Here is a 10,960-nt window from a genome sequence, read left to right as displayed (position 1 = left end):
GTAGCTGGGTTGTACTGGATGCAAAGGATCAGGGAGAGTAAAGGTAAGCTTGGGAGCCCCAGAAAGAGGCTGGCGGGTGTTGCATTACCAAGGAAGTAGAGGGAGATAAGGGAGGGGCCAGGACCAGAAGCGGTGCTCCTGGGGCCCAAGAAAGGCACTGTGTTGGTCTGGGTGAGAAGGGTCAGGAAGCAGTATTGGTTCCCCAGGTGTCTGGGGCCCCAAGACTAGGAATGGCGCAGGGCCCAAACTAGGCAGGGGGGGGGGGGGATGGATATGGAAGGGTGAATGTGGCTTAGGGAGTCCCGGTGTGGAGAGCTGTGCTATAGACTTACTCCAGGAGGCCTGAGGATAGTAGTGCAGGCTAGGAGAGTTAGCCGGTGGTGCAGGCCCAGGGAAGCAGAGAGAGGCGAGGGCAGGGCCAGGACCAGAAGCTGTGCTCCTGGAGCCCAAGAAAGGGACTGAGTTGCTCTGGGTGAGAAGGATCAGGAAGCAGTATTGGTTCCCCAGGTGTCTGGAGCCCCAAGACTAGGCATGGTGTAGGGCCCAAACTAGGAGTATAGAACGGCAGGTGGGGGGGGATGGAAGGGTGAATGAGGCTTAGGGAGTCCCGGCGCGGAGTGCTGCGCTATCATCTCTTGGATTTTTATATTTTTGTGTTTTTGCATTGTGGATTGAGCAAATGGATTTTTGTTGGTAGTTAGTCTGATATGAAATTGTAGTCTCCCTTTGCTTAAATGATGTTTGGTTCTCTTCATATAGTTGTAGCTTGGTTGCTTTTTGATCAGTTATGAACAGTTAGTTGATCTTTGCTTCAGGTTCTCACCTTTTTCATTGGCAGGACTGGATGATTTCAAGCTGTTTAGTCAAGAGTGCTCTAGCAGGGAGAAGGGGCCTAGGCTCAATTCAAGAATATGAGGATCCAGTGGCTGGATTCTGGCAGGCTAGTCAGAAGGTCTGAAGCAGTAGGATCAAGAGGGGGCCTAGGGCCATGGTGGTTATAGGGACAGCATGGGGAGGGTCTACCTCACTAGGCATAGTAGATATGGGCTCTGGAGCATTAGAATATAAATTTATGTTAGGAGGCTAATCAAGCAGGAAGATCAGAAATGGATATAGGCCATGCATGAGTTCTCTCCCATTGAGTGGGCCTTAAATCAATTTAGAGAGCTGTTGATTACCCCCAAGATAAAAGTGCCACTATGGCACCAGTAGAGATAGTTTGGTGGGCCAGTCATTATTGTGGTTATTAGGCTTTATAACTAGAGTTTGACCATTGTTTGATTTTTCTCCCTTAAAAGTTTGCATAGTATCCTCTGATACTATGAAAGCTTACTTACAGGAAGGAGGCTTTTAATTCAGTTCTAGTTAGACTGCACCAAGCACTGTGTCCAAAATTTTTTCCCGTCTTCAGCAATAAGGCTTACCTACAAATTCTGAAGGACATTCCAGGGATATGGCAATAGCCTGTGCTATTTTGAGTCTTTTAGACTACCCTGACCAACAATTCAAAAGGAAGTTTTGCCTGTCTGGAATTGTGTTTTTTGTTATATAGCCATCAGATATATGCATGTATATATACTGAAAAATATACATATGTATTAGGATTTTGAACTAATACATTTCTCCCTGGCTTTTCATACCACCTAAGCATTATTTATCTTACCTCTGTCTCTGCCTGTATAATCTTCCTTCATTCCTTCCCAGATAAATACCCCCATTTTCCCAATTTCTCCCTTGATTAGACCTGTCTCCTACTATCCCTGTCTCTTGAGCATCTTCTTCTCCTTTACCCCCATGGTTCCCTTCCACTTTCCTTGGTTACATCAGTATATATACTGGTATATAAGCATTCAGAACTAAGATCCTCAGGAGCCAGAGCAGAACAGGCAGCAGAGAGAATATTAATACATCTCTCATCTCCCACCAATGCAGTATCTTCATGCAAAAGGTGATGATTGACCCAGAAAGCCACAACTGGCCAAAATGTTGAGGATAAGAGACTGCAAAATGCATGTCTCTGGATGGGACTCTGAATCTCTGGCACTCAGAGTTCAGGGAACACTGTGGAAGGGGGAAGACAAGAAGACTCTAAGAAATAGGGGTGGTGGATGATCACAAGGAGACACTTTTCCAGACAGCTGGGAACTTGCATGTATGAACATAAAGCATAGAGGCAGTATGTCCAAGACCCTTGGAACTTCAAACAAGACAAAAATCCAGCATAGAAGTGGGGAAATGGATAAGAACCTCAACCTTAGCTGAGGAACTATTGGTAACTAATCACTACTGGGTGAGGGAGAGTTGGTCTTTTTTTTTTTTTTATGAGACAGTGTCTCCCTGTAGCCCCAGCTGTCCTGGAACTCACCATGTGGACCAGGCTGGCCTTGAACTCACAGAGATCTGCCTGTCTCTGCCTCCCGAGTGTTGTGATTAAAGGCATGCATCACCATGCCTGGCTGAGAGTTGGTCTCTTTTAAGGTAGTGATGCAAGATAGGTTGACCAGGCTCCAGTGGATGAACTCATACCAAGTGTCATTTTGGGACACAAACTTGACTCAGTAGGCCTTAACACATATGACAAAATGTAATCCAGCAGGAATGTTATGGGGGTGTGCAGATAGGGGAGAAGGTCTAAATAGGATCAATATTTATTATATGAAATGTACAAAAATCCAATAAAAATTTTTATAAGAACTATGGAATCAATTCTGATGTCTATCAACAGATAAATGAATAAGAAAATATCACACACACACACACACACACACACACACACACACACACGATAGAGTTTCATTCAGGCATGAAGAAGAACCAAATTACAGGATTTGTAGGCAAATAGATGGAACTGGAAGGCATAATGATAAGAGAAATAAATCAGCTCCAGAAAGACAAATATCACATTTTCTCTCATATGTGGAACCTAAATTCATTTATTTATATGTACTATATATATGCCTATAATAATATGTTAATATGTGGCAAACATGAACAAAGAAAAATATGGACAATATATAGAAGTGAAAATGTCACTGTGGAACCCATTGTTTTCTATGCTAGCCCAAACTACACTAAACCAAAACAAACCCTTCTCATTTTCAGAATATTGCACAGACCACATGGGTGCAATGCCAAAGGCAGACAAAATTAAGCATAAGTGATTCAAAATGAATTTATGTATGGCTCAATTAAAATGTATTTATGTTTAAATGTATAGGAAACAAATTCATGTCTAGTCATTCTCATTGCTCCTGCTAGTATAATTCATCCTTAATATGTTATGCAGTTGTGTGCTCTCTCCCAGTATTGTAACATGCTAGATTTCATACCATTGAAATTAACAAAAAATAACTAAATTATGTCTTACAGTAGGAACAGGAAAGCATTTAATCCTTCCTTGATTTCCTCTGACAACTCAAAGCATCCACATCCCCTAAGTGAGAGTTGGTACCAGCTATCAAGAAATGTCATGATTTAAAACTTGATTAAAGCAGTAAGTCAAGATAAATTCCTCCTTGAAAGTCTGTTTTACATAGTTATGTGTGATTTCCCAATCTATGATTGGACTACCCCTCTTAAAAAGAGAGGCCTATTGTACTATTTCATGACTTAGATCATGTATTCTCCAATGGTAGATCCAACTTAAGAATGTCCACAAACCTCCTGTGATGCTTCATACCTCTTGACAAAACCAAAGAGAAGAGATTAGACAAGTCTTCTGGATGGAGTGAGAGAACTGGCTTTGTGAGATAACTCCTTTTGATATATTTACCCAACATATAAATAGCAAGGAAATACTTAAGGTTAAGGAATGATGCATGTATCTTTGTATCACTACTAAAACTCACTTAGAACAGAGTGGGCAATATGTGCTCCCCAGAAAGGTCTTATTTGGGGCAATCTCTTCTGAAAGTTGTGACCATGTCAGATGTTCAACTTTTATCAGTCTTTTCCTTCTCTCCTCAGGATCAACTTGACATAATGTTATTTGTACTTAAAAAAATTTAAATATCAACTAGTCAGTGGTTGATTGCCAGGTGAAAATCTCATTGTATAATAAATAATCTTTGGAATCTTCTCATTGAAAGAAGTCTTGATTGACTGGTTGATAATCAATCCTGGGCTGCATTTTTCTGAGGACATTACATGAAAAAAATATTTCTGCCATTATCCAAACACCCTTCTTAAAACTTCTGGGTAGGGTGACTCCAATAACATTCCTCTCTGAACCATAGGTTGCCAAGGAAAAAGTCAAGTGCCAGGTGTGGGATACCTGCGCTCAAGTTGTTGGTCAGGGGTTGTTATGGGGATCCCAACTTTAATCCAAGCTATTGCCATTGCTTTTGATTGCCCACCAGAACTTGGTGGTAAGGTCTTATTGTTGAGGACACCACGTACTTTGGTAATAGGACATAGGAAACTCAAGTATTTTTCTGACCAGGAAGCTTCTTTTCCACTGACTGACTCTCATAGTAATGGAAAGCTATCAACAGCCAACCCAGATGTAAACCTTATGAATTATAATAACAGCCAGAATGGCAATATATGCCCAGGGATGCAATGGTATCATGAATGTTCCAGGGGTAACCAACCACTTTCAGATTGGACATAAAGATCTGCTCCCTTGGAAGAAATGAATACCTACCGTTGTAAATCTGATAGAGAACCCATGGTTGGGGAGCTCATAGGCCCCAGAGATGAGCCTACTATTATTTCCCTAAATAGCTATATAGTATTAAAGCTCCCTCTACATTTGCATCTCTGTACCCATAGATTGATATGACTCTTACACCTCATTAGAGAAGTTTCTTTGTACAGTGGATTTCAGTTAATGTAGAACTCACATTGGTCAAAGTAGAATAAACACCTGTGGAGTGCTCAGCTACTGATGTCATGTCTGTTTGAACCCCCTCCCTGTAAGACTCAGGGATCAACACAGAAGAGGAAGTGGAAAGAAGATTGTAGGAGCCAGAGGTCATGGAGGACAGAAACAAAACATTATCATCTGTATATGACAGGACCACTGCACTCATTAACTCACAGCAGCTGTGGTTGACAGCACAGAATGAATCCTGTCAGCATTCCAGCATAAAGGGAACAGACAGGGAAGGGCTCATGAGCCTCCACCCATATCTGAGAAGCTACTTACAGTTGATACCTTCTGGGGGAAGGAGAGGGAGTTTTTAAGGCTTGGCCCCTAGCAGGTTGCTCATACTCCGATCGATAGCCCTACAACTGCTATTATAGCAGAAGAAACAACTGGATTCAGTGGACTATAAAAACAGAGTACCTGAATTTTGGAGGGGGGAGGGTTGTAGAACTGGGAGGAGTTGAGGAGTGAGAAGTTAATATGATCAAAATACATTGTATGAATGTATGAAATTCTCCAAGAATCAATAAAAATATTGTATTAAAAAAAACTCCTGAGTTCGTGAAGCTCATGCTGTCATTTTCCTTTGAAATTTCCTTTGAAAGGGGAATGCATGCTTATCTTTTGACCTCCATACAATATTAAGCCATTGTTATCTGAGAGTGTATGTTCACTGTAGTCTTAAATTCGTAAAAATGGTAATTGGGTGCATTCCTCTCATCTCCCTCTGAAATATAAATATCTCAAAGATGTCTCTCTATAGACCTAGAGTGACCATATTGCAATATCATCTCTCTGATATTCTTTCCCATCATGGGAGCTCTACTATGACTATGCTGAAACATCACATTTAAATATAATTAGAAAAATGAATTATGCTTTATGCTGAATGTGACCTGATTTAGGGCTGTCTCCTGTGAGGTCTTCACTCATTATGGGAGTGACCATCAGCACCCTAACCCCAGTGCTCATTATATTTTAATCTCATAATAAGAGAAAAGTTGCAAGAAAATACAGCCAGAGATTTTCTGTTTGACTGCCTTAAATTTGAAAGTAGCAAAGATGTTTGGAAATGAAATGATCAGTGAATTAGTTCAAGGAAAGGAAGAAAAAATAAAATATCTGAAAAGTGAATTTGAAGAGAAGAACTAAAATGCAAACTCAATGAAGAAACCAAGTCATAATGCTTTTTCTAATCTTTTTAAAAAATATTTTAGTTATTTTTATTTTATGTATATGAATGTATTGCTTGCATGTAGGTATACCTATGTCATGCAATGCCTGCAGAAGTCAGAGGAGAGTGTCAGATCCCCTGGAACTGGAGTTTCTGACCATTGTTAGCTGCCATGTGGATGCTGGAATCAAACCCAGGTCCTCTGCAAGAGCAGCCAGTGCTCTTAACCATGAGCATTTCTCCAGTACCCTCTCTAGTTAATGTTTGAAAAATAATTTTATTGATTCAAAAAATTTATACAATGTATTTTGATCCCATTCAGACCCCTTCTCCTTTCTCCAGCCCCTGCAATATCTTTCCCACAGACTTCATATCTGCCATTTTTGTATAACCTTTACATACTATTTATTTATTTATTTATTCATTTATTTATTTACTTATTTTTGTTTTGTAAACTCTTATCAGTTCTAACCAGTGCCTTCCATGTGATCCTGGGTTTGAGTCCATAATCTGCAGTCTGGTCAACCTACCAAGAGCATACCAGTAAGGAAAACTCAATCTACCTTTCCTGCTATCCATCGGTTGCCATATCTCAACTAAGGCTGGGAATTCCTGCCAATTCCCCCATCCATGCCAGGCCCTTGTCTGGCTTGGTTTTATATAAGTCTTGTGCTGTCATAAGTGCTGTGGGTTCATATGTACAACTACCCTGCAATGTCTGGACAACAGTTTCCTTGTATTCATCTACCACCTCTAGCTCTTGCTATCTTGAAGTGATTTTTTAAAGTATTTTATTTATTATTTAGATTTTATGTGTATGCATGCATTGCTGTATGTAGGTAAGTGCACCTGTGTTCCCTGTGGAGGTCAGAGGAGGGCATCAGATTCTCTGGAACTGGAGTTACGGACAGTTGGTAGCTGCCATGTTGGTGCTGGGATTTGAACCCTGGTCTTCTGTAAGAACATTCGGTGTTCTTAACTGCTGAGATATCTCTCCAGCCCCTTCGAAGTGTTTTTTATATTAGAAATATTCTTTCTCTCCTTGCATCAGCTAGTAGATCAGATCCATTTTCTTTCCTCTTCTACCTTCTATAAGTTTCAAGGGAGGAGGGATTGATATTGCTCTTCCTTCTTTGTGTCCTTTGGACTTGATATGTAAATCTGATTACAATCTTTTCAGTGTGCTTCTAGATGCTGCAATTTCAACATTTCTTCTGTCATTCTGCAAAAATTAAGTTTCTGTTATTATTATTGTTATTATTGTTATTTTATTATTATTATTAGAGAAAGTCTCCACCAAGTGGTAGGTGCATTCTGCCAGGAATGGGGCAACTTGCTACCACCAAAGGCAGCTCAATCCTGGTGACCCATTTTTCTTCTTTAAAAACATATTTTGACAGGTGAGGTAGAAGGATCCATTCACTGAGATAGTTTAAGACTAGCCTAGGCCACATAATGAGACTCCCCTCAAACAACTGTTTTTTTTTTTTTTTTTTAACCATAATTCCTTACAAAAGATTCTCAGATGTATACCAGACATGGTAAGTGTATTTGTGAAACTTGAGAAAGAAACTTGAAGATAAATTTAACCACATTTATGAGTTTTGGACTTTTCCAACTTTGTCAGTTCATGTTATATAAAAGAGGAAATGGGTGCTTTAATTATGCTCCCAGATGATGCTAACTAAATTGGAAACGTTTCACTACAAGAATAAGAAAAGAAAGATGCTACAGGGTCTGAGAGGGGTTAGTTATATACGGGTACAAAAGAACAGGGGGAATCACCTCAGGAAAAGTTCTTAGTAATTTTAAGTGCTCTGTGCTTATAGGAATATGTGCAAATGTGGGTTTCTGTGAATACTTCTTCTGTTAGGCTAACTTAAGTATATACATTTCCATAGAAAAAAATTAAGCCAGTTTGATTATCATGATACAGAATACCTATTGCTTTCTCTGTGGGTTCTGTCTTGGGAAAGAGCTGCATCAAAAACCAAGTCTTATTTCCTTATTTACAAAATGAACATATTGAGTAGGATCAATAAGTCTCTGCAACTTTTAATTGTACGTGAATTAAGCTGGGTGACATGTTGGGTACCACACAGGAGGTAGAGGCAGAAGGATAGCTTAGCCGTGAGTTCAAAGCCAGCTTGGGATATGCAGTAGGGCTCTATCTCAAAACAATTACATCAATAAGTATTTAAATAATGACTTCTATGACAACTATAATGTTGAACCTGTAGTCATTTGACAATAAGTAGAAAACTAATTGAGTTTCTTAGCTAAGATTCTTATTCCTCTAGGAAATGTCCCTCATGAGGTCTCTATGCCACCTCACTTTTCAGAAGGAATTGGTTTAGTCTAGTTTCAGTAGCCTCATCCAATCCTTTGTGATCAAAACACCTATGAATTTAGGGCATTATCAGGAAAAAACATGAAAAAAGGAATATTCAGCCCAAAAGACACAGGGTAACTTTGATCCATCCAATAGTAGAAAACTGAACCCAAGAACATTGGTCCATTATTATCAGGGAAGTAGGAAGTACTAAGAGACTCATTTCTTGAAATTTACAGGAGCCAAGTGCTTAGAAATAGAGTTTCTGGAAGGGCAGTAAGGTTGCTAATACACTGACTCATTTGCCCCTGGAGGGTGACACCCACAGCACATTCAGTATTTTAATTTTTGAGTCATAGTCTGATGAAGTTAAAACTGATTAGTCTAAGAATCAGAAAACTAGAGGGCTAGTGCCAACTCTATAATTACAAAAATGTTGCCATGGACAGTCACTCCCGTCATTATTTCCTCTCCCCTCTTTTTGCCTTCACAACTGGAAAACAAAATGTGCAGGTAATGGTAGCAGTGAGCCATAGCTTCCAGGGGGGTCTACATATGAATTAGCATTCTGCGCTAGGCTAAAGAGGAAAGCCCTTGCCTTTAATAAGCATAGGGGAGCCAGGAGGACCTAGAAGATTCAAGACTGAGTGGGTCATTTGGTAGCAGGCAAAGTAATTAGCTGAGAATAAGTTCTTGTATTTTAAAGATTTGTTCAATCATTTATGGTTTCTTATTAGTTCTGTGATTTTTTTTCATCACTGTTTTTTATTAACTTTGCTATAAAGATGAAATTGAAAAAAGAACCTTTGGCTGTCCAAATGCTATGTTCCTGGTATGTGGAAGTTAGGTTGACAGAGTTCAGCACAGAATTAAAGAACAGTGAATTAAAGGCCATTAGAGTGAGTGTTATGGTCAGCAGTGGCTTTCATATCTATCATTGTTTGCACATATCTTTAAAAATCTCAAGTGATGCTTATATATATTTATATATATAATTTTTGAGAATTTCACACAAGTGTGGTATTTGTATTATTTTCATCCTTACCAATCCCCCTCCAATATCTTCCACATCCCTCCCAACTCCCTCTCAATTTCTTGTCCTCTTTGATAATTGTTACATATACATACATTATATTTGCACATACATACATATATATACACAAACACATATAATACACTGAATCCATTTAGTGGTGCTTGTGTGCATCTTTGTTTAGAACTGCCATCTTGGGATTAGTTAACCTCTCGGGGAGATAGTCCCTGGAGAAAACTGATTCTCCCTCCCTTATCATCTATTGGATACCTGTAGCTCTTCATCTTGAGGTGGTACCCTCTGACATATTCCCCATGACTTAGGCATGTCAGCAGTTTCAATTTTTCACTTTACAGATTTCATTAGATTACCACACTGTGGAGAGTTCATTGATGCACCTTCTCTATTCCTTAGCATGTCCAGAATGCATTAACTAGCAGTGGGTGTCTTGTTCCTCTGGCTCTTACATTTTGTCTGCCCCCTCTTCTGTGATGTTCCCTGATCCTTAGGAGTAGAGGTTGCATTGTAGATGTATCTCTTAAGGCTGTCCACCTCAAAGTCACTTATTCTCTGCATTTGACCAGTTGTGAAACTTTACAGTAGTCTCTATCTATTACAAAAAGAAGCTTCTCTGATGAGTAGTGAGAAGTACACTAGCCTGTAAATATAAGGATATGTATTTAGAACATAGTAGAAATTAAGTTGGTCTACGGACGTGATAGAAGTTCTTCACTTAGTTCTATGACCTGTCTAGTCATGTGTGCTTAGCTATGGTTATAGTACCAATTATACATTCCCTCCCACTAAGTGGACCTTAAGTCCGATTAGAGAGCTATTGATTACTCCCAAGATAAAAGTACGTACCACTGCTGCGCCAATAGAGATAATATGCTGGGCCTGTCCTTGATCCATAAGCTTTACAGTTCAGTAGGACCATCAATTGTTTTTTCTCCTTTTGTGATTTGCATAATATCTTATTGATACTGTGAAAGCGAGTCTTCAGGGAGGAGGCTTCCAGATCAGTTCCAGCTCAAGCCCTGTGCCCAAAATATGCCCTGTCTACAGTAATAAAGTCTTATTTTTGAAGTTCTTGGGGGAAGTCAAGGACTGCGGCATTAGCATGTGTTATTTTTGGAGTCTCTTGAACTACTCTGAGCAACAACTCAAAGGGAGGCTTCCCTTGCCTGGTACTCTGTATTTGGTTATATAGACTTTAGCTATGCACATGAACTCCCATTTTTATTATTTGTGTAATTTTTAGTAGGCTAATTAAATAACTCACTTCCATTTGGCTTTTCACACCAACATAAGCATTATTTATCTCTCTTTCCCATATCAAGTGTTTTTAACGTTTATTTATCATTATCACTAACATAATGTTAAACTTAATGATATTATTTTTGTTTGTAATTGATAGGGTATAAAAAACAACTGTAAATTGATAAAAAAATTTAAATATTTAAAAATTAAATTAAAAAATGTGAGCAGAGAATACATAATCCCAGTATAAACCCTCCCCACTTTTCTTGAATTTTAATCAGGTTACATAGT

The sequence above is a fragment of the Nannospalax galili genome, unplaced genomic scaffold (genome assembly GCF_000622305.1).
Source record: "Nannospalax galili isolate Female #2095 unplaced genomic scaffold, S.galili_v1.0 scaffold203, whole genome shotgun sequence".
NCBI lineage: Eukaryota > Metazoa > Chordata > Mammalia > Rodentia > Spalacidae > Nannospalax > Nannospalax galili.
This window is presented reverse-complemented; position numbering follows the sequence as displayed.